The following is a 23,999-nucleotide window of genomic DNA, read 5'->3' as shown; positions in this document are numbered from 1 at the left end:
CGGGACAATGGTGCTGGATGCTTGACCTACAGAGTTTGACAAGCGAATCAATTCAAGGCAACAGAGAAGAGGAAGGATGAAAGAGAAGGCTGGGAAAGAGATGCAGAGGTGATGGTGGAGGCTAAATTGAACTTGCTAGGAGGCAGGACGTTGTGGCGGGTGGAGGACGCAGGGTCTGGCATCACACAGACCTGGGCGGGAAGCCTGGCTCTACCCTTCGCTACGTGTACATTTGGGCAAACCTCCAACTCTCTCTGCCTCAGTTTTCTTATTTGTAAAAAGGGGATAATAATGGCTCCTCCTTCAGAAGTTTGTTTTCAGAGAGGATTTAATGAAGTCCCATATATAAAGCACAGTGCCTGGCTCGTAATAACTGCTCAATACAACTGAGCCATAATCACAATAATTATTATTCTCTCCTACTGGCCAAGTACTCCTCTAGCTCTCTCCAAGGCTGTGTGTGGGTGCCATCATCATTATTCCCATTTTACAGACAGGGAAGTCAAGGGCAGTGGCAGAACCACCCCAGTGTGCCGATCCTTCACTTGCACCCTGTTGCCACACAGGTGGGCGCTGGGTGCCAGTCGGCGAGTGCCACATGCAGGAGCAGAGCCATTCTCAGCCTCCTGCCCTCCCTCACTGTCCTGCCACTCCCTCCCTGGGGCTGTCTGTCCCAGACTGAGACTCCCCAGCCTCCTCAAAGCAGGGCCAGCCGGGGCTCAGGAGCAAAAGCTGCAGAAGCCGGCCTCCAGGGGGCAGCAGGAGCCTTGGAAACCCCAGGCTGGCTGCAGGGCTGGGCGGAGCTGGCTGCCAGCTGGGAAGCCCAGCGCACTCAAGAAGCAAGGGGACGCTGGGGAGGGGGCTGACCTGCTGTGGCCCCACTGCTTGTGCTGGGAGCTGGAGTCAGGGCTAGGCTGCGAGAGAGGAGAAAGCAGAGGGTCACTGAATTAGGATCCTGGGCCTCCTCCCTGAATCCCCTCTCCCCGGACAGCCATTTCCATTCTGCTCAGTAAATAAGGGCTACACTGGGCCAGGTGCCATGGGGGAATAAATGCAACACATTCCCAGCCCTCCAGGCAGTGAGGGAGGCCAGGGCAGCCCAGGGAGTGGCAGGACAGGGGAGTGGGGGTGGTTGGGGTGCGTCACGCTGGAATCCAGCAGGGAGAGCATGTCCCAAGCCACTAAGGACTGCACAGAGCCCAGGGCATTTCTTAAGTCTACACCTGGACCCCTCTGGCCTCTGCTGAAGGAATTTGCTCACCACGTGGTTCTAGAGCCCAATGAGGGCCAGATTTCTAGGCCTTCCCCCAGGCTCCTGAATTAGAAGTTATGTCCTTTGGGCCAGTGGTTCAGGGGATCCATGTGCAGGCTCACATCTGACTGCGTCTGCTCTGTGCTGGCCCCAAGAAACCCTGACAGAAGGACCATAGTAAAGGAAGGTATGGCCGTTTACTGATCACCCCTTGCCAGGCTCTGAGCTAAGGGCCCAGTAGATATTGTTCTATGCATTTTCCCCTTCACAGTATTCCTGCATCTGTTCTTTACATATGATGACGTGCACTGAGGCTCAGAGAAGTGAAGTGATGTGCCCAGGGAACACAGCAGTCAGTACATGAGGCAGGATCAGAACTCAGGGGTGCCTGGTTCTAAAACATGATCACTTTCCCTCTCCAGGTAACCGGGCTTAGGGTGGGAGAAGCAGTGAGGCTGTGCCCAGGCCATGGTGAGGAAAGGACCCAGGATGCCCCTGGCCCTCAAAAGGGGTGCCTGCCCTGGACCCCCACCCTGGGGCCTGGCATGTATCAAACACTGAAACACTTGGACTTTTTAGAAACATTTGGTGATACAGGAAAGCTAAGCCTTCTGTTCTTGCCTCCATCCTGGCCTCTGCCAGAGATGGCTCAGTCCTCCTGAGCAGACCAGAGTCCATGCGGCTCTGGGCTCCAACCCTCTGCATTTTGGCAGGAAAGGGGCTGGGAGTGAGAGGGGAAGTGTCTGGGGCTGAGGTCCCTGGCAAGTGCTCTTCAGACACCTTCTGCTTCCTAGAAGCCAGGCCTTCCAGCTCTGCTTCCCTTCACCCTTGGTTTTCAATCTCAGTTCCCTTATATGAAAAATGGATCACCTGTTTGGCTTCTCTGGCAATTTGCCAGGATTCCATGAGATCATGCGGGAGAAGGGGGCTCTGGGAACCAAATGTGAAGCACAGATGTCAGTCATGACTTAGGACAACTGCTGGGCACTGTCTTGCTTTGGGATCAGAAATTGGGATCAGTGCAGGGTGACCCTCTGACCACACCGTCTCTCTACCCCACTAGGCAAATAAGATTCAAATACTCCGTTTGAATGATCCCTATGATGACCTTGTAAAAGTCAGGCTCTGGCTCGGGTAACTCAGACCTCTCTCTCATTGTGTCTCTCCTGGTGTCTCCTCACCCTATTCCATCTCTGATCTGTCTATCTCAGTTTCTTCCCTATTCAAATTAGTTATTTGAATGACTAGAAGCCAGAAGTTTCTTCCCAGGCCCCATGGCCCAGAACTTTCTGAAGAACTCTCCTCCCTCAGGCTTCTGTTGATTGAGAAATGCCAAAGTTCCCACTGGGCCCTGGCCAGTCCTTTTGCCACCTGAGATTTCTGCCAGGTAACGTGGTGTGGCCTACAGGTTATCAGCAAAGGATCAGCTTCCTCCCCAGCCTGTAGAGACAAGAAAAGGAAAAGCGGCCACATGGGCATCCTTAGGCATTCTAGGCAGGTGAATCTCTTCTGTCTTCTGGTCAAAGGTGGCACTTGGCCAGGATGTTGATGGATTGGTACCAGGGAGAAGAAAAGACAGTGACATTAATCACATTGATTGTTCCTGAGCAGAGACATGGCCCTCAGAGGCTATCCAGATGCTCCGCCACCAGACACCTCTCACCTTGGGGATCTTTCTGGTCTTCCTGCACCAGACATCTTCTGCTTATGCTCAACACACACCAGCAACTATGAGTGGTGACAGCTCTTCGTCTCCCTGGAGTTTGGCTGAGGTCTCAGAATCCCCCCATTTGGGAAAGTGCTTTCCTCTCTCTGGGCCTCCATTTCCACATCTGTATAGTGGGTACTCCCTATCCCTGCCCCCAAATTCTAGGATTAATAGGAAGATTTGATGAGATAATCTGTAGAGGCGAGTGCTTGGAGCTTAATAGAAATGGACCCCACCCTTCCAACAAATCTCCAGGCTTTCTAGAATATTGTCCCTTTGTAGTCAACAAATCTCTGACTCCTCAAGTAACGGTGCACGTAGTAGTTTCATTTTGACTAGAAATTGCACTTCTGGGACGCTAACCAGTAGAAATGAAAACTCGTAAGGATACATGGACATGGATGATTATTGCCCCATTGGTTGTATTTGTGGAGAGGGAACTAGAAAAAACCCTACAAAACTAATGCACATCAATAAGGGATAGACTGAATAAACTATGGTACATCCACAGTATTGGATTAAGCAGCTTACGAGCAATAATGAATTTTTACTCTTTCTATTGATCTGGAGAGATGGCCATGATGCATTCAGTGAAAAATGTATACACGGAAATACGTATAGTATAATTATTTATTTATTTTTTTTTTGAGGAAGATCAGCCCTGAGCTAACATCCATGCTAATCCTCCTCTTTTTGCTGAGGAAGACTGGCTCTGAGCTAACATCTATTGCCAATCCTCCTCCTTTTTCTTCCCCCAAAGCCCCAGTAGATAGTTGTATATCATAGTTGCACGTCCTTCTAGTTGCTGTATGTGGGACGTGGCCTCAGCATGGTCAGAGAAGTGGTGCGCGCCCGGGATCCGAACCCAGGCCGCCAGTAGCGGAGCGCGCGCACTTAACCGCTAAGCCACTGGGCCGGCCCAGTATAATTATTTTTTAAACAAACAACCTTTCCTTTCTCTCCACTTCTATAGATGAAAGTATATGTTTCTATGAACCTAACAAGAGATGTGGAATGATCCATACCAGCTGTCAACATTATTTACCTGCAAGAGAGGTACAGAAGGGAGACTTGAAGGGGGGAAAAGAGATTTGAGTCTATTAAATTTATTTCTATTCATCTCTGAATTGTTTGCTGTTTTCTAAACATGTGTCTTTTTTTTTTTTTGTAATGAAATAAAGTTGTTAGAAGGCCACTGCACAAAAAAATCCTCAGTGAATGAATGAAGCCTTTCAATCCTACCAGCTCACTCTTTTCAAATGGGAAGTGTTTTCATGTTCCAGATTCTCTACCAACATGCAGATACCTCTGAGGGGGGCTGATAAAGCCAACTTTGTCAGTGATCACTAATCTGGGGCTTGTCAGCCTCAAGTCCAAGATCAAAAAGTGTGTGTGTCTGTGTGTGTGTGCATGTGCACTTATGTGTGGGTATGCTTGTGTGTGTGTTTGGAGGGAGGAGGACAGAAAAGTATCATCTGTCAGATGCCTTCCGCGAGTCTAGCAACATGCTAGGTATCTTCATACATCAGTTCCTTGAGTACAGACACAACCCTGCAGTGTAGCCATTAGCCTCATGTTATGAACAAGAAAACGCAGGCTTAAAGGGTTTGTGATCATCTTGCCTAAGGTTATACCCCCAAAGGCTGAGCTGGATGCAATCTCAGGCCATCTGACTCTAAGGCAAAGTAGGATGGTTCCAACACTAGGAACTTTCTGCTTTAAAACCACACTAATGATAATAATGTAAGTAGTAAGACAGCTAACATTCATTCAGTCTTAGCGCCATCCTTGCCAGACCCTTTGCAAATACTTTAGATGGTTATCTCGGTTAATCCTTAAGAGGACCAATGATAGGCACCATTATTATTCCCATTTAATAGATGAGGAAACTGAGCCACAAGGAGGTAAGTACATTGTGGAAGGACACAAACTTGAAAGTGAAGAGAAGAAATTTGAAGGCAGTCTGTCCCAGGGCCGGCCTCTTCTGCCCCCTGGGGACACAGCAAATCCTTGCAGCTCCCTGTGCAGCGCTCTTCCCTCTATGCCAGGCTAACATGGGTCCTCAGGTGCTGCTCAAAAAGAGCAAACCCCGGTAGAGGGAGTTTGGAGGTCCCCAGTTTGCCTCTGGCTTCCTTGACAGGCTTTAGTGAAGCTTCCAGGGGTGACTCCAGCCTTCTCCGAGTCATCTCTGAGCATCTCAGTTCCGGCATCCTCCTGAACTTCCCGCTGCTCACTGTCCCCACGGCAAACCCCAAGCCGTCCAGGCCTGATGCGGCACACCTCCAGGGTGGCCAGGCAACTGCCTTCAGGGCTCTGCTCAGGAGAAGGCCATCTTCATTTATCTGAGACAGTGTAAGCCAGAATTCAGCCATTTCCTTCCCAACAGAGCCATTTTTGTCGTTTCTGCCAATCACCTGAAAAATTACTCATTACTATTTTAATTTAAATCATTGTTTAAAATTTAAAAAAATAAACTTTATTTTTAAGAGGAAATCTATATCACTGCTATAAATGGAAAACCAACCTGGCTTACCACAGATAGAAGGTGATTGTGACGTGAAGGTGATAAAAGCAGAGCAAAGCCATTCCATTCTAGCTGGATGCTGCAGCTTACAGAAGGGCCAAGCCTAGGCAGGCCTGCCCTCTGCTTGTTAAATGGAGAGAGTAGGGGTTGGAGAGGAGGTCAAGGCCTCTCACCACCCGCTGAGACTTTCTCCTGCTCCCTTCCGTGGGGCCGGGGTGGTTCCTATTGCAGCGGCGCCAGCCTCCGGGGCAGAGACAGGCTTGGATTCCAGTCCTCCCGGAGCTGGGGACACAGTGCACCTTGTGCTGTATTTTGAATCCAGGCTGAGCACTTACCAACCGGGTGATATTTGGCAAGTCGTTCTACCCCTCTGAGCTTTCGTGGGGATAAGACAACCTACCTTGAAGAGCTGCTGTGAAGCTTAACAAGACACCACACCCTGGTGCCCTGATCCACAACGTGACTTTGGTGTCTTGGCAATCAACTTGCCGTGCAACGCTGGGCAAATCACTGTCCCTTACTGGACCTCGGTCCTCTCACTAGCAAATTGAGGGTGTGATTAGATCAGAGGTCCCCAACTAGAACCCATTGGTCAGATCCGATTTTCAGATATGTTTTTGTAGGCTAGAAATATTTTCTGATTAGTTGCCAACATTTAAAAATCAGGCGATCGCATAAAGAAATCCAGGTTTTGCATGTCTCCTAAAAAATTTACAGGTCTGACAACATTGGGCCCATGTGGTACATTTGCTGAATGCTGGATAGGGGCTGCCCCTGAAGACAGGACTCAGCTAATGGGCTTTTTAGCCACTTAAGGTATTGGGCATTTAATATTCACAACAGCTGTATTTTACAGATGAGGAAACTGAGGCACAGAGAAGTTAAATAACTAGACGCAGGTCATACAAAGATGAATGAGAGAACCAGGACTTGAACTCACACAGTCTGGTTCTGGGTACATATTTATTTCATCTTGCTGCCTCTCAGCCAGAGAGCCAAGAACTGTGCCAGATGCTGGGGAGACAGATGGAGGCAGAGCGAGACCTCCAGTCTGCAGGTTCTCTTATCCCCTTCCTTTGCTGGGGAGGAGAGGGTTAATCCTACACTACTTGTCTCCACCTGTCCAGAAGCTGCCAGGATGGAGTGTGCGGGAGCTCACTGGAGGTGGATGAAGCACAGCCTCCCCATCTAATGACATCTAGTGTTGACCCTGACAGCAGCCCCTGGCCCAGGCTGGCCCCCAGCTGGCCCTCAGGGGCCCCGGGGTGCATGGGGTGCCCTGCGCTACGCTCGCTCTCTGTTTTGGCTTGGTAGAGGTGCATACCTGCGACCCCGTCACTCCATCCCTCCTGTTTACCCTACAAACAGCCAAATGCTCCACACTGTCATTTAGAGGCCAGGGGGCGGCTGCCGTGGGGCACCAGGCGGCCCAGGCCTGTTTGAGCTGTCCTGGGACCTGCTGCATGCACACGCGCCCAGAGCCCATTTGCCTAGGAATTAATGGGCCCCCACACCCCTTCTAGGCGCAGACACGAGCCAGGGAGGCAGCCAGGGAAAGCAAAGGGGAAGAGGTGGGGGAAGGAGGTGCTGCTGGGCTCTGGCTGACTCAGCTCCTGTGAACCTTGTGACCTTGAGCCTCTGGGGCTTGGTGCCTCAGTTTCCCCATCAGTATCTGGCTTTCCAGAACTTTGGAGAGTAGCAAACTCATGGACTCAGAAGATTCTGGTGAGGCACCTACTGCGGGCATGGCAGTGGGACAATAACACCAACATTTGACATTTATTGTAGTTAAAAGTGTTCAATAACAGGCATTGAACTAAGTCTTTGAAAACTTTTCATTGAAGTATCACATACTTTCAGAAAAGTGTACAAATTATAAATGTTTTGCTCAATGAATTTTCACACACTGAACATACCTGTGCAATTAACACCCAGATCAAAAAGTGAAAGATCCCCAGCACTTTGGAAAAAGTCCTCATGCCCCTGTAACCACTCACCACCATCTGACTGGTATTATCTCATTTAATCCTCACCACAATTTCATGAAGAAGGTACCAGACCATTCTTGTTTTATAAATGAAGGAACAGGGGCTCGATGTGGTCCATCACACCAGCTGGTGATTAGACCAAGATTTGAACCCAGGCCCTTTATCTCCAGAGCCCACATGTTAACCACTGTGCTGGGAAAAGGGGTGAGCATCCACTGAGGTCCAGACAGGGTCCTGTTACCTACATGTCCTTGTCTTCCAGGCACTTCCAGTCTTGGGGAGCTAGGGTAGAAAGTCTTAACTGCTCCTCAGAAGGCATAAATGTCCTGTTATTTCTCGTCTGTCTTCCCTAGCCCCTAGAGACAAGGACTGTGCCCTGTTTGTTTGCCATGCCAAGCCCTGCCCAGTGCCTGGCACACAGCAGGTGCTCAATAAATATTTGTCAGTCAGGTACCTGAATGAATGAATGAGGGAACAAATGGAAAGACAGGTAGAAAGAGAGGGAGGGAATGAGAATAGAAGGGAGGGAGCAAGGGAGAGTAAGAGCAAGTTCTCCTCCCCATTCCTAGGCTTTCTCTCTGGCCAGCCTCCCACTTCCGTCTACGAGGACCCACGCCCATCACGGAATCAGAACCATTGCTCCATACTCCTCTTTCTAAGTGTTTCCTCAGAGCAGCCCCAGGCCTCCCTAATGCCGCAGTGACTGCTTAGAAATGTGGATACCCAACTTGGACTTGACTTCCCTGAGGGTGGGCACAGGCCAGAGAGGGGTGAAGGAGTCAAGCTCACTTCCAATGGCTCCCGGAGCCCAGCCCCACTCACCTCCCCGACGCCTCTCCCCCCTGCCCCCCACCCCCACTACTCTTCCCTACTTATACCCTGCACTCCCCCAACCCCAGCCTTTGCTCACACTGCTCCTTCTGCCTGGGGGGGAGCCTCCCCTTGGTCAGCTCACCTGGCAGGAAGGTCAACTCGTCTGATCCTGTGGGACTTGCTCAAGGGTCACCCCCTGTCTCCTTGATGATGTCCTTCTTAGATGACTTCCCCTGCCCAGAGGCAGAATGCCTGCCCCTGTACCCCTTCCTCGAGTACATAAACCCACCTCCATAATCATTCACACCTAGTGAGCTCCGGGGACATATTCCTGGGTCTCTCTCCCTCATTAGACAATGAGCTGTGAGGCAGGCTCTTGGGTTAATTGTCTTTGTAGTCAGTGTTTGCCATAGTGCTGGATGCAGAGTAGATCCCAATAGAGCTTTACTCAGCCAAGGAATTAATGGATATCTATCCTACCTAGGTCCCCTATGCCTAAAATTCCACCTTTCAGACATATGCCTTTGTAATGAACAAAATTCAAATGCTTGCCGCCCCTGCAACTTGGTGGAAATGAGTGTATCAGATTAATTTGTTTCCAAGAACATATGTTAGAGATGAGCAGGGGGAGAAAGCAGGTTACTGGGGAGAATGGAGGAACTGACATTGCAGAGCAAGGAGCAGAAGCTTACCTCTCCAACTCTCTAAGGACTGGCCCCAAGTAGCTCAAGTTTTCTCCACCTGTTCCCCTCTGTTCCTCTTCCCAACATTATATACAGCCAGAAATCCTGACTTTCTTGTCTCCATCGCTAACTTTCAATGCTTTTGCTTTGGGATGGCATTATCCTGGAAGTCAGGAGATCTGGGCCTCTGCTGTGTGATCTTGGGAGAGCCTGTTCCCCTCTCTGAGCTTCAGTTTCCTTGTTGGTGAAATGGAAGGTGGGTGGTGTGGATCAAGATGATGGTTACAGTGTCCTCTGCTCTGACATTCTGACTCTCCTGTGGTTTCTTTGGTTTGTGCAGATATTCTCTTCTCCCCTACCTGAAGTTATGTCTCTCGCTTAAGTTAAAATGAATTTTATCAGGAGAGTTTTCTTAGGCTTTCATAGAAAAGGTTTCAAGAAGACTGGAGATCTCCTAACAGTAACAAGAACGCCAACAGAAACAAAAATAGCCATTATTTATGGAGTGTTTTCTTGTGCCAAGAACTTACCTTACATAGCTAAGTGCAGTGAATCCTGTTAATACTCTGTGAGATGGGTGCTATATGTCCCCATGTATAGGTGCAGATGCTGAGGCCCAGAGATGTAAAATGATTTGTTTGGGGTTACAGCATAAATAATTGGCAAATATTCCAGACCAAGTCTGCTTGATTTCAGAGCACGCGATCTTGATGAAGCTAGATCCTCCTGTGGCAGTGCGTTTCTGCCTTTTGAAAACTTCTTAAAACCATGACTGCTCATTGATCCTTGGTTAGAACCAATGCGGCAACCTGAGGAAGTTATGTTAGCTTCTGTTTCAGATAAGGAAACAGGCACAGAAGGGTTAGTGACTTGCGCAATATGGTGGTTCCGAACATTTCTGTGTCCATGGACCACTTTGGAATATTGGAATTTGACGGGCATACTCAAGAGGATTTCAAAGCAAACACCAAATTTTATAAAAGTAGGTTTGGGGGATACTGAAGGTTTGGATAGGTTTACTAAGTGCATAAATGAACGCCTGAATAGAGGAGTGTATTTTCAGCTCTGAGTCTCCATCACCTTCTCCAGGGCTGGCCACTTTGTAGGCCGGGTGTCTACTTTTGTTCATGGGAGGAGTGAGCACATCGAATGACACTTGAAATCTTAGTAACTTGCCAAATTCTGTCTGGAGGCCTGGGGTGCTGGGATGTGGTGTGGCCTCAGATCCAGCAGCCTTCTGGGGCGTCCCAAGGTGTGCAATTCCCACGCAGGCCAGAGAAGGTCAGTAGGAGGCTCTGGGACAGCTGCTATATAGCCTTTGACCCACAGCAGGTCAAGATGCCTTCTCAAGCTTAAAAAGGTTGGTGCTGGGGGGCCGGCCCCGTGGCTTAGAGGTTAAGTGCACACACTCCACTACTTGCGGCCCGGGTTCGGATCCCGGGCGCGCACCGACGCACTGCTTCTCTGGCCGTGCTGAGGCCATGTCCCACATACAGCAACTAGAAAGATGTGCAGCTATGACATAGAACTCTCTACTGGGGCTTTGGGGAAAAAAAAAAAGGAGGAGGATTGGCAATAGATGTTAGCTCAGAGCCGGTCACCCTCAGCAAAAAGAGGAGGATTAGCATGGATGTTAGCTCAAGGCTGATCTTCCTCACACAAAAAAAATAAAAATAAAAAAAATAAAAAATAAAAAGGTTGGTGCTGAGATGCTTTTTGTTTCAAATAATAAAAGACCTGGCAAAAGTGGCTTGAGCGGTGACTTCATTTATTCTCCCATTACAAGAACTCTGGAGTTATGAAAGTTCCAGAAAGTTCCTCCCATCTTTCTAATCCTTTGTACATTGGTTGATCTTGGGCTTGTCCCTTCATGGTTACAACATGGCAGCTGCAGATCACAGCATCACAGATATTCACGTCAATGTCCGGCCTAAGAAGTGTGTTTCCTTCCATGAGTGGATCACAAGCCCATGTGTAAGGAAGCCTGGGGAAGACAATGTCTAGCCTTTCCAGTCTCTATGATGAGAAGCAGGCTCTGCCAGCAAGGAAGAAGTGGGTGTGGGTTGCAGGAGAATGGCTGTTGGTAGGGTAATCAATAGCACATGCCACAACCAGCAAAGAAGAATCTATTGCTCACTCTGCCAATATAGTTCTGCAGTTGTCTCTCATGTGGGACGTGCACTGATGCAGCCAAGGGAAGCTCCTGCTGAGGTCAACTGTCCCAGCAGTGGCTTGTTCTCAGGCCTCTCCCCTTTCTCCTCATCCCAGACTGCTCACTTCATCTATGCCCCTACCCTGTGAGAGGATGGGAGGATGTAAGCGTGGAGAATCTCTTACTACAAAAACTGGTTGCCTTGAGTGTGCACAGTTTGCCAGGTTCTATGCTGAGCACTTAATCTATTGTTTCGTTTGTCCTCACAACAATCCCCATCTTACAGATGAGGAAGTTGAGGCTCAGGGAGGTGAAGGGACTTGCCCAGGTCACACAGATAGTATGAGAAGAAACTGGAGTTGGAACCTGGTTCTCTTTGACTCAGACTTGCCCTCTTAGAAGCTATTATTAAATTGCTCTGACTTAGAGGCTCTGGGGCTCCAATTCTAGAGCCTGGGCTGGAGCCTTAATTTGCATTCTGTTAGCATCTCCCTAGCATAAGGCCAAGCAGGCAGCTCCTCTTTTCCCCACCTGGCCTGGCCTCAGCTGACCTTTAATCTGGGTTCTGTCTCCTGGCTGACTCCTTCGTTCCTACTACTTACTTTCTTCTCTTGTGTGAGGAGGGGAGCGGGGAATGGGAGGGTCATTTCTACCTGCTGCCTTCAGGAGTGCCTCTCTCCAAGCGGCTCAGACCCATAGCTCCTCCAAGCCCCTGGCTCTGCCCCGGGCAGGCCTCAGAAGGTGCATGGGCAATCAGACCTGATCTTGGAATCACCGATGTGGAAAATCCAGGGGAACAAATCCTGTTGGCTCTGGGCAGGTGCAGCTGTCACTGTCCTCAGCCCCAAGTTCTGGCTGGCTGGACCCCTCCCTCGGGCTCAGGCGCAGGCAGGGGAGGGTGAGGGTGCTGCAGGAGACAGATGGAGCAGCGTGCTGTGCGTGCTCCACGCTGGCCCCAGCAGCCCCACTGCTAGAACAAACCTGTTCCTCACCTCATCAAGAAAACCCATTGGACAGAGTGAGGTTGGGCCTGCCAAATAAACATAGTTAAGCTTGTGGTGCGTTTTCCCCAAAGTAAAGGCTGTCAGACACCCTCAGTCTCCAGGGCCAGGCTCTTTGGGAAGTGATCCCCTCCTCCAGCTAGTCACCATGAGAGAATTCTGGCTCAGGGAGAGCCGTCAGATACACAGCAAACAACCTGCTGCATCTTGTCCATCTCCCTCCCCATGCCCCCTTCTCTGGGTCTCAGACGCCCTTATACGAAGGACACTCATCCTCCTCATACGGTGGCAGGAAGTGGTTGCCCCACAAATATTTCTAGAGCCCCTGAAGTGGGTTCACGCAGTCCTCCCCAGCTTAGACTCTGCACGTGCCTGGACCAGTATCCATCTATCTGTCCATCCATTCACACCCATCCATCCAACCAGCATTTGCTGTGTGCCGGCTGTGTGCCAAGCCCTGTGCCAGACACCGAGGACCACGGAATGGGATGTCCTGCCTGTGCAGAGCAGACAGACAGGTGGAGGAGACAGACAGGTCACGCTCTGATCACAGTGCAGGGAGCTACATGCCTTGATAGGGTCCATCCACGCTTCACCCCAGAGCTTTCAGTTTAACTGGGCTTTGCCGTCACTTCAACTCTTTCAGGAGCCGTGGATGCTCTCAGGAAACACCCAAGGCAAGGAATGATCGGATTTATGTTTTAGGAAGATAACCCTGGACTTGAGAGGGTGAGATTGGAGGTAGAAGCAGGCTGGGAGGCTGAGCCAGAGGTGAGAGGATGGCGCCCTGAACCAAGGCAGCTGGGAGAGAATGGAGAGGAGGGGAGAAGGGAATGGACGGGGCTGGATTTGAACACTATTTAGGAGGTACTGCCCGTAGGACTGGCTGAGAGATAAGATGGGGGTGGTGAGGAAGAGAGGGTCAAGGCTGATGTCCATATTTCTGCATTGGGCAATTAGGTGAATGTTGGGGGCCTTTGCGGAGAAGCAAAGGGACGCTGCGAGAGGGGCTGACTCACCAGGTCACCCACAAGTCAGTGGAGCTGGAACAGCGCTCTGCTTCCTGTCAAGGCATGCCATCCAGGGGACATGGGCTTTGGGTATCGATGGGGAGAGAGCTGCTGTTGGCTTAGGAGAGGGGAAAGGTGCTGTCCCCATATTATGATGGTTTTCAACTGAGGGTGCCCAGTTGACAAGGGACATTTACTAACGTCCGGAAATATTTTTGTTGTCACAACTCAGGGTGAGGGGTGGGGTGCTACTGGCATCTAGTGGGTAGAGACAGGCATGTTGCTAAACCCCTCTAAAGCACAGGGCAGCCCCGATAATGAAGAATGATCTGGCTCCAAATGCCAATAGTGTTGAGGTTGTGAAACTGCCTTAGAGAAGCCAAATAGCGAAATTCAATCAGCTCTTCAGGTTGAAATCTCAGCTCTACAACTTAGTGCTTGTCTGAGCCTGGGCACGTTACTCTGCGGCTCTGTGCCTCTGTGTTAACACATGCCAAGCATTCAGCACGGTGCCTAGTGTATAGGAGATGAGCATTTTGGAAAAGGTGAGCAGTCTCTAAGCTTGTCCACCAATCAGTTCAGAGGGCTGCCCCCTGGGAATGTGAGGGAGCTGACCTTTACCTGCACCTGCTCAGCCCTAGACACTGGGTGTGACACCTTTACGCAAGTTGGTTATGATCCCTCTTGTCATAATTGGGCTCTTATACAGAGTGCCAGGCACCACGCAAAGTGCTTTGCACACATTAGCTCATGTTACCCTTACAAAACCCTGTCAAGTAGGGATTTTATTCCCCATTTTACAGGTAGGAAAACTGAGACTCAGAGAGGTTGTATGCTAGGTACTAGTAATACAGAGAAGAATAAGGCTTATCTGGGATCTCTAGGACCTCAGTCTAGTTAGGGAGATAGGAAAATAAATCGACACAATAATAAAACAACAGAAAGTGTAATTTCCATTCTGCCTCATCTGCTATGCATTCAACAAATAATTGATGAGCATCTACTATGCGCCGGGCCTTGTCTCGGTCACTGGGTTCCTGCCTCGAATAGCTCACAGTCTAGTGGGCGAGACAGATTACAGGATAACGCCAGCTATGCAGATGCACCAGCATCCGTATTACTTGGCATTTCCCCAGTGCCAGGCACTAACATGCTTTGGCTCATTTAACCTTCAAATTTGTCATGACAAGGTATTATTGCTATCTTCATTTTACAGTTTGGGGCCTGGGGTTTTGAAAGATTAAGGAACTTGTCCAAAGTATTACAGCTGGTTTTTGGTGGAGCCAAGTGGAGGGGACTTGGTCTTTCTGACCCCACAGCTCAAGGTCTTAACCACTCAGATGGACCCCTGCCCTGTTCTATAGGTGCCACCTGCGCATGCCTGGCACAGTTCCTATCACCTCTGTCTGTTTGTCTCAGACGTCCCTTTGAACTTCATTCTTCTGGGAGTGATCAGCAAATCGGCCCTGGGCTTGCTCAACATTGAGGGGAGGAGCCTATTAATGGTTCCAAGATGGTGGGATCCTGAGAGATGGCAGCCAGAAGCTTGTTCCTATGGAGCCCGGATAGCGATAGACAGAGCAGGGTGACCCTAAGTCACCTCCTGGTCCTCAGACAGCATCCTGAGGGCACTTCTTACTCGCTAGACAGGATCTACCTGCACTGATGTGATCAGGGAAGTACAGGTTCAACCTGTTCTCTGAGAGAGGCTGTGGGCATGTGTGTAGCAAAGGAAGAGAAAGAGGGAAGCTGAAATGACATCTCATAAAAGGTGCTCCCCACAGGAACCCAGGGATATTCGTTCAGCTTCCTTTCCAAGTTTCTTTCAATGAAACCCAGTCAAACGACTCCAGGGAACTCACATTTTAGAAAAATGCAGGCCAGGGGATGCCCCTCTTCTAGGCACAGACTCCAGGGGAACCTGTGAGTTATTACAGGGTGCCAGCACACCAACCGAAGCCCCTGTTATTGCCTGCACACTGAACAACCAGCAAGTTGCACATTTATGTTCAACTCTTTTTTTAGTTCCATTTATTCCACGAATATTCCACAAATATTCAGTGAGCATCTCTAAGGTGCCAGACACTGGCATCTGAAAGTCATAATGTAAACGGAAGGCGTAATGGTAAGCCAAGCAGATATGGCGCCTGTCCTCAAGGGCACAGGGAATGGAAGCTGTTTTCGGGACTACTGTTATGGCTGGGGGTATGGTCTCTTGCCTCCAACAATAGACAGTCTTTTTAGCCAAAGAACAGACTCATCTAACTAGGATGTGGAATGTTCTGAGATAAGAGTGTCAGACAGCCTCTGCATTCATCTGGGGTCCCCAGAAAACCTCTCAGAGGTGAGGGCCGCTGACCAGGCAGGATTTCCACGGGTGGAGTTAGAGAAGTCCTTTAGGTGGAGAAAAAATTCTCAGAAAAAAATTTCCAACTAATTCTGAAGATTAGCTGGAAACCTTGCCATGTTCTGGACTCAATATGAGCTCCACAAATCACAGATGAACACAGGGCTTTCAATAGAGCTGGAGCTGAGTTGCCTCCCAGTCATTCACCCTTTCCCTCACCTGTTCATTCAACAGGTTTTTACTGTGTGCCTGGCACGCTGCTTTACATGGGTTATTTCATTCAAGCTACATAACACCTCTGTGAGGTAGGTACCATTAGCGCCCACATTGTACAGATATGGAAACTGAAGCCCGGAAAGGCACAAGGTGTCGCCCAAGTTTGCACAGCCGGTAAGTAGCACTAAGGCGACTTAGGTCAAATCCTGGTTCTGCCACCTTCAGCTATGTGACCCTGGGAAGTGATAACTTCACAAACCTTGGTTTTCTCCTGTGCAAAATGGCTATGATAATCCTTACCCCACAGCTGCTGTGGGGCCTACATGAGATAACGTCCCCAAAGGACCTGGTCCCTAGATGCTTTTAGTACACTTCAAATCTCCTTCCCTGTCCTGGCTCCCGGGGGTCTGGGCTGCATGCAACTCCCTTAGAACCAGACAGGGTTTGCTCTGTCCCTGAAAATTAGCCTCCTCAGCCCTCAGCCCACCCACTCCTGACCTGGGCACAGCCAGGACAGCCAAGTGGAGGTGTCCAGGCCCAGATCCCTGGCGCGTGTGCCCTGGTGTGCCCGCACTGCAGAGCAGGGCGTGGGGAGGGCAGAAGTTTCCTACAGCCAAGAATTTAAGGACTCAGCAGGCCTATTTCTCCTATCTCTGTGCCTGGGCACGGCTGCTGGAAACTAGCAAGGCAGTAAATGTTTTAAATGTAAGGTAATAAAAATTTGGAAAGAAAAAAATTGAAATCTTGCTGAAGTGCCAGCTCCTGAAAGGGCCCGTTTGTCTTATTCGGAGCAAGGTGAACCGGTTTTAACAGAAACACTGGTGCCTCAGCCCAAGAGGGATCCCCACTGCCTTCAACTCCTGGGACCTCAGTGTCCTAATGTCATTTTGAGGAGGGGACTCCCTGAGAAAACGGGCCTGGGATCCACTGGGCTGGACGATGCAGAAACCCAGCTTGCAAGACGGGAGTCAGATGAGGGGCAGAGAAGAGGTAAAGCTGGGATTTTAATCCTGGTTTAGCTCCATGCTATTTGGCACTGTCTCTTGCCAGGCACTGTGTGGGGTGCTATAATAAACGCACCATCTCAGGGCCTGACAGAAGCCCTACGAGGTGACAGCACGGACGTGATATCAGACACACCTAAGATTCACGGCTCTGTGTTGGGGCAGGCACTACAGTCAGGCAACGTAGGTGCCCAGCCACAATTTAAGGAGGCTCCCACTCTCAGGGTCGTGAAAGCACAGGGTCAGCATTTGAGAGTGAAGGCCCCCTTAAATGATGTGCTCTGGGGAACCAACTTTGCCTCACCCTAGTCCTCGTCCTGCTCTGTGACCTTAGGACAGTTACTTTTCCAGGCCTGGATTTCCTCGGCTGTGAAATTGGGTCTGACAGTGCCCACCTCCAAAAGTCATCGTGAGGGTGAAATGAGACGCACTGGGTGAAGGTCCTTAGATCATTGCGAGCACTTCCTAAACGCTAACTGATGTTATTATTGGGCCATTTTACAGATGAGGAAACTGAGGCTTAGAAAGACCACACAGCTAGGAGGCAGAGCTGGATTGAACCCCGGCTGGGGTGGGGGGTTTAGAGTGAGGTGAGGGTTGAGAGGAGGCCTTTGGATTTGAGGCCTGGAGGTAAGATAAAGAGGTAGGACTGTTATAAGGTCAGGTGGCTTGGACTTGGGTGGTAGCAGCATTGGGGCCTTGCTGTCAGATTCTGGATCTATCATGAAGCTATAGCCAGCTTCTTTGAGAATCTGATGGAAGCTGGCAACCTTCTTCCCCAAAACTGTACCCACCACACACCATACAACCTGTTGCACACACTCTCGGGAGGCCTGGACCTCTCTGAAGCCATCTTCGGTCTGCTCACGAAAGAAGCCCTTGGCTTTAGGATATTGCGTGCGTGCAGCGCAGCACGAGTCCTGGCCCATCCCTTTGTATGCCCAGCTTTGCTCAGAGTTTGTGTCCATTGCCCCGTCTCCCCTTCCTTCCCCTGGCGCTGTCCCGTCTCTCTCTTGCTAGGACCTGCTTGGATGGGAAGGCAGAGCCACTGGGCTTCCCAAGGGTTTCCCAGGTCTCCCTGCCCCCTGCTTGTGTGGGCCCAAGTGGTCCACGTTGAATTCCGGTGTCGTGAGCTACACCCTAGTGGATCTTCCTGCTATGGGCACTGCACACAGTGTGGGGCCAGCTCAGGTTACAGAAATGGAAGGGGAGGAGTGTAGAGCTGGCATTTACCAGGCACCCAAAAGAAGTTTGTGGAATCAGTACATACTTTTGCCATAGTCCTGATAATAAAATGTTATAGTTATTGTTATGTGGCCAGTGTCTTCCCCATTAGACTGTAAGATCTTTGAGGACAGAGGATAGCGACTGTGTTTCATTTACTTCTGAATAAGAGAGAGAAAGAGAGTTGAAAGGGAGGAGAAAAAGATGTGTGGACATCGTAGTTTCTGTTGGCCTAGCTAAAACCTCTTTCCTACAGGTTAACTAGGCTGAGAGAATGTCAAGTTGAGTTGCAGATTGTCAGAAGCAATCTGGTAGGAGAGAATGGTTGCAACACGGTGGGAGAAAGCCAGTCTTGACAGAATCATTAGAGCCACTGAATCCAGCCAGACCTGAAGGCACTTACTGGTTGTATGAGCCAATGGTTTTCTGTTTTGTCCTTGTATTTATATTTTTCCCCTGAAGCTAGTTTGCCTGGGGTATCCATCACTTGTAACTAAGAATCCCGACTAATACAGAAGGGGGAAAAAGTGAAGAGGGCAGGAGGGAGGGAGGGATGTCTGCGCTGTGCGGGGAGTACACCGGGGCTTGTGCCAGTTCTGATACAACAGACGGATCCTGAGGCCCCGGGCTTCTCTCGCTGTGGATCATGGGCTAGAATGCAGTCTTCAGGGTCAGTCAGAGAAGAGGGGTTTAGGGCAGGGTGAGAGGGAGGCTGCAGGAGGGGGGAGGTGGGGGAGCAGAGGCCTGGGAGGCGTGGAGACAGGATTAGTGGAGCCCAAGCAGCAGCTCCCCGTGTTTACAGCAAACAGGAGATGGGTGGCTGGCCTCCCCCTGGACCTCAGAGGGGAGGGATGGTTGACGGAGAACTCCTCCCTCCCGCCCCTCTGGGTTATTAAACAGGGTGGGGAGTGACAGTTGGGGAGCGTGGAGGCATGTAGGCGAGAGGGGGAGTCATATCCCCAGGTTTTCAGCCCCTCATCCCTGTAACCTTGGCTTCTTTCCCCTTGTCCTCTACTTCCCAGCAGACCCTGTCTGAGCTCTCCCCCAACCTCTCCCCACCACTATCCAAAGATCTAGATCTCAGTTGGGTCCTGGGGATCAGGATTTTATCAAACTTCCCAGGTGATTCTCATGACCTTCCAGGTTTGGAAACCACTGACCTAATTCAAAGCTCTGCCTTTTACAGACCGGAGACTGAGGACTGAGAAGGGGAGGGGCTTACTCATCACCGCAGAGTAAGCCAGTGGCTGAGCCTAGCACCCAGGTGCCCCAAGCAGAGTAAACAACGCTGTGTCCATGTCTCAGGGCCTGGGCTGTTGAACCCAGCAGGGCCTGGATTGTCTCCCTGGGCCTTGTTAAATTTGCACACCTTGAGGAGCAGGGTGAAGGTCTAGAGCCAGCCTTTGTGCTGTGAGAAGGTACAGATCGTGTTAAGTGAGAGTCGCTTGGCTCTGAGTGAGGGCTGAAGGCACCTACCCAGCTGCAAGGACTGATGGCGGCTGTAGAGTGACTGTCGATGCCTTTCCCTGCTCCTCTGGGCTTTTCAGGTTCCAGGGAAGCCTGACCTCCGAATAAGACAGTTACCGCTCTTGAACCTCTTGCTGCTCAAAGTACAGGCCCTGGACCCGCGCATCAGCCAGGAGCTTGTAGCAGCGCAGGCTCTCAGGCCCCACACCACGTCTACTGAATCAGGATCTGCATTTTAACCCTGGGGGTGATTCTCAAACACACTGCGGTTGGAGACGCACTGTTACGCTCCACTGCGCAGCGTGAAATAAACACAGGTGATTCTGCTGCAACGCAAATTGGCCTCGTTGCTGTATTTGGACGGGCTGCGAAATATTTGGTGTCAAATGAATTTTTGCAAGTCAAGTCTTCTTGGAAATCCACCAAAGGCATTAGCGAGTTAAAACAAAACAGCAGCAGCAGCAACAAGAAGCGTGGAAGCCTTGCTTTTTCATGTGAAGTGGCCCAACTTCCCATAGGAAGTTTACGTGTTATTTGATTAAATTTACTCAAACTGAAGCATGACAGCTCAGCCAATGTGCTCACGCCTGTTGAAGAGTTTGCATCTGGGGAGCTGTTGGTTGTGCCAGGAACTGTGCTGAGCGTTTTACCCACCTGACCTTGTGAACGCCTCACCACACCTTTGAGGGAGGTGTTGCTTCTCTTCTCATTCAGCAAATGAAGGTGAAATCACTCTGATTTTTGCATTTTATCTTGCCTGTTACTTTTGTTTTATAATCCTTTCCCTAGCATCTCCCACACCCCACTGTTCTGTGTTTCCTTAGATTCTGTGTGTCTACTCAGCATCCATTCATCAGAGGGCCATACTCTTGGCCAAAGTGTTGGCCTCTCTCCTGCAAGTCAGCTTGCCCAGAACTGGCCTTTCTTGTGCAGGCCAGCAGGTCCAAGCCTGAGTCCCCACCACCTTCTTCTCAGACTCTCACACACCAGGCCAATATTTCCCTTGCCCTAGGTCATCCCAGGGCCAGATACCACAACCAGACCTATCCGTCACCTCTGTTGTCCAAAGCCCGCCAGAATTACTCACACTGGCCAATCCTAAACTGCTTACCCTGCCTTCCTTTCCCCATGGGAACCCCAATGAAGGCTGTGGCCTCGGCCCTCCTCTCGCTTCTGCTTCAGCCTCCTGACGAAAACCTGATGCTTCCCACGTGGTCCTGCACAGCATGGGCCATCCTCTTGGGAAATGTAAATAATGGCATTGACCTCTCTGTGCTGTCACCTCCATAAATTAAAACCCCGCAGGTACCAATAAAACACCCACCCCCGTCACTGCCACGCCCTGACATTCAAGACTTTGAGCCTCCTGGCTCCTGGCTTCTGGCAGTTGACAAAGGCTTGTTGTGCAATGCCGATCATGTGTCTGTTGGGATAAGAGGCACCACACTCCCTGCTCTGAGGGTCCCCCAGACCTTGCTTGTCCTGCGCCTTGGACAAGGTGACATATCCAGGAAGGTAATGTGGGAAGTCTGCGCGATTCTGAGTAGTGAAAGACAATTCTCCATGGGTCTCTTGTGTTTCTACACATCTTGCAAGCTGGTTGTCTTTATTCTAGACTATCTTAAGACTGTGTGCATATTGAGCAGCCTTGGAAGCTAGTGATAGTGTCTTCCTCCAGAACAAAGAGCAGGTTTGCTTACTATCCAGAAAAATAAAGATAATGTCTCCCTCGGGGTAAAGGTCAAGCAGGTCATTATAAAATACTTACATTCCCTCGGCTTGGGGTTCCTCTCCCATAACACACCCCGCTGCATGTGCCAGTGTCACCTGGCTCTCTTCACTTCAATCTGTGGGAAGTGGGACAAGGGAAAACTGATGTGAATACGAAGCTCATGCTGCTTGCTGTGCTGTGATTAACAGTCCTTTGTCTCTGTCCCATGCGTCTTGTGTCTTCCGCCAGCATCTGGGAGACTGTAGCATGCAAATGTTTTAGCATGCAAGCAGGGTAAAATCTTAGATTCTTCACAATTCTTGACATTGGAGTCTTCTGGTTCATGGAGTTAAATAGACAAGTTCTACTTCCCTTGGAAGAAAAGACTTGGTCTTCTCACTAAGAACGCTGAAGAAGGACTCATGAGATTGTAGAGTGTGAGAGCATTGGGTCTGTGGTATTTACCCAAAAGAGCTGAAAACTTACATCTACACAAAGACCTGCACACAGATTTTCATAGCAGCTTTTTTCATAATTGCCCAAACTTGGAAGCAACCAAGATATCCTTCAGTAGGTGAATGGATAAATAAACTGTGGTACATCTAGACAATGGAATATTATTCAGTGCTAGAAACAAATGAGTTATCAGGCCACGAAAAGATATGGAGGAAACTTAAATGTATATTTAAGTAAAAGAAGCCAATCTGAAAAGGCTACATACTGTATGATTCCAACTATATGACATTCTGGAAAAGACAAAACTGTGGAGACAGTAAAATGATCAGTGGTTTCCAGGAGTTGGGGGAGAGTGGGGAGGGATGGATAGGTGGAGCACAGAGGATTTTTAGGGCAGTAAAATACTCTGTGTGATACCATAATGATGAATACATGTCGTTATACATTTATCCCAACCCATAGAATGTATAACACCAAGAGTGACCTCTAATGTAAACTAAGGACTTCAGGTGATTATAGTGTGTCAATGTAGGTCCGTTTGTAACAAATATACCACTCTGGTGAGTGATGCTGATAAAGTGGGAGGCTATGCACGGGTGGAGGCAGAGGGTATGTGAGAATTCTCTAGTATCTCCCTCCTAATGTTGGTGTGAACCTAAAACTGCTTTAAAAAATAAAGTCTTAAAAAAAAAAAAGCATTGGGTCTGGAGTCAGATGGCCTTGGTTTGAAGCCAGACTCCTGACCTAGGGCAATTTTTTAACCTCACTGAGCCTTAGTGGCCTCATCGGTAAAGTAGGGCTAAAAATTGTTCCTGTTTCATGGATTGTTGTAAACATTAAATGAGATAATAATATGATTCATTGAGTAAGTGCTTTGCAAATGTTAGTTTTTTATGGCTATCACTATAATCATGATCATTTTTCATCCTCCAGCCACTCATTTGCCTAGAGGCAGTCACTGAGGCTGGGTGGAGCTAGTAACAGTGACCCTTGACAGTGAAGGGTCATCCAGACCAGCTGTGAGGCATCCTCTGCTGGAACTCCAATTGATAGTTTAAGAACTGTCACCACCTCCCCTCTGTGCTAGATGTTCTCTAGAGGTCTCTTCCCCACCAACTTTACTCTCTCTTTATTAGTCTGCTCAGGCTGCCATAACAAAATAACATAGACTGGGTGACTGAAACTACAGATATTTATTTTCTCACAGTTCTGGAGGCTGGAAGTCTAAGATAAGGGGGCCAGCGTGGTCTCTGGTGAGGCTCTGGTGAGAGCTCTCTTGGTGGCTCAGAGATGGCCTCCTTCTCTGTGTGTCCTCACACGGTGGAGAGAGAGCTCTGGTGTCTCTCCTCTTCTTGTAAGGCACCCATCCCATCATGGGGGCTCCACCTTTATGACCTCATCTAAACCTAATTGTCTTCCAAAGGCATCTCCAAATACCATCACATTGAGGGTTAGAGCTTCAACGTATGAATTTGGGGGGGACACAATTCAGTCTATAGCACTCTCTATGCTTGTCCACCTTGCTCTGAACCCCAGGAGACTGGCCTCCATAGACTGCACCACCAGACACCTTTTCCCTCTGCCTTGTAGTTGGGGCCAGCCAACTGGTGGCACCAAATGGAGACTGAAGAGCCAGAGGAGAGAGAGATCAGAGCATTTATTTCCCCATGTCCTTCCCTCTGGACCACAGGTTGGCTGTGACTGTGCTTCTCCGCTGAAGGCATAACTGCTCCTCTGCAGGTCTCTCTTGTAGCTACAGATCTGGCTTGGTTCAGATGACCCCCCTCCTTTGTCCATGCCAGGGTGGCAAGGGCATCATGCGGTTGGCAGCCCAGCTGTGTTCTCATCCCTCTTGGTTTCCCTTGGCCCTGTCCACACTTTGGTAAGGAGTCCCTTCACTGAATTCTCCTCAGGTACCCCTTCTGAATGTGCCATCTGTTTCCAGTCAGGACCCTGTCTCCCCTGACACAGCCTGACCCCAGAAGGCAAGATTAACAGGCCTGAAAGGGTGCCGGGCACAGCTGGGCTGCAATCATAAGAGCACGGCAGGCCTTCCTCCTCTGCCTCATGGCAGCAGTTCTCAGGTTTCAGGACCCCTTCATATTCTTAGAAATTATTGAGGACGTCAAATAGTTTTTGTAAAAGTGGATTATGTTGACCCATGTTTATTAGAAATAAAAATAAGAAAATCTAAAACCATTTACTAGTTATATAAAAAATAAACACAAATACTTTAAGACAAATGTCAATGAAAGACATCTATAATTTCCCAAACAATACAATTAGTGAAAAAGATGACATTGCTTTACCTTTTTGCAAATCTCTTTAATATCTGGCTTACTAGAAGACAGTGGGATTCTTATATCTGCTTCTGCATTCAGTCTGCATTCAGTTGTGCTGCGTTGTTTTGGTTGAAGTATGTTAGAAAATGTGAGTGATGCTG

This window comes from Diceros bicornis, chromosome 1, assembly GCF_020826845.1.
Source record: "Diceros bicornis minor isolate mBicDic1 chromosome 1, mDicBic1.mat.cur, whole genome shotgun sequence".
Lineage (NCBI taxonomy): Eukaryota > Metazoa > Chordata > Mammalia > Perissodactyla > Rhinocerotidae > Diceros > Diceros bicornis.
This window is presented reverse-complemented; position numbering follows the sequence as displayed.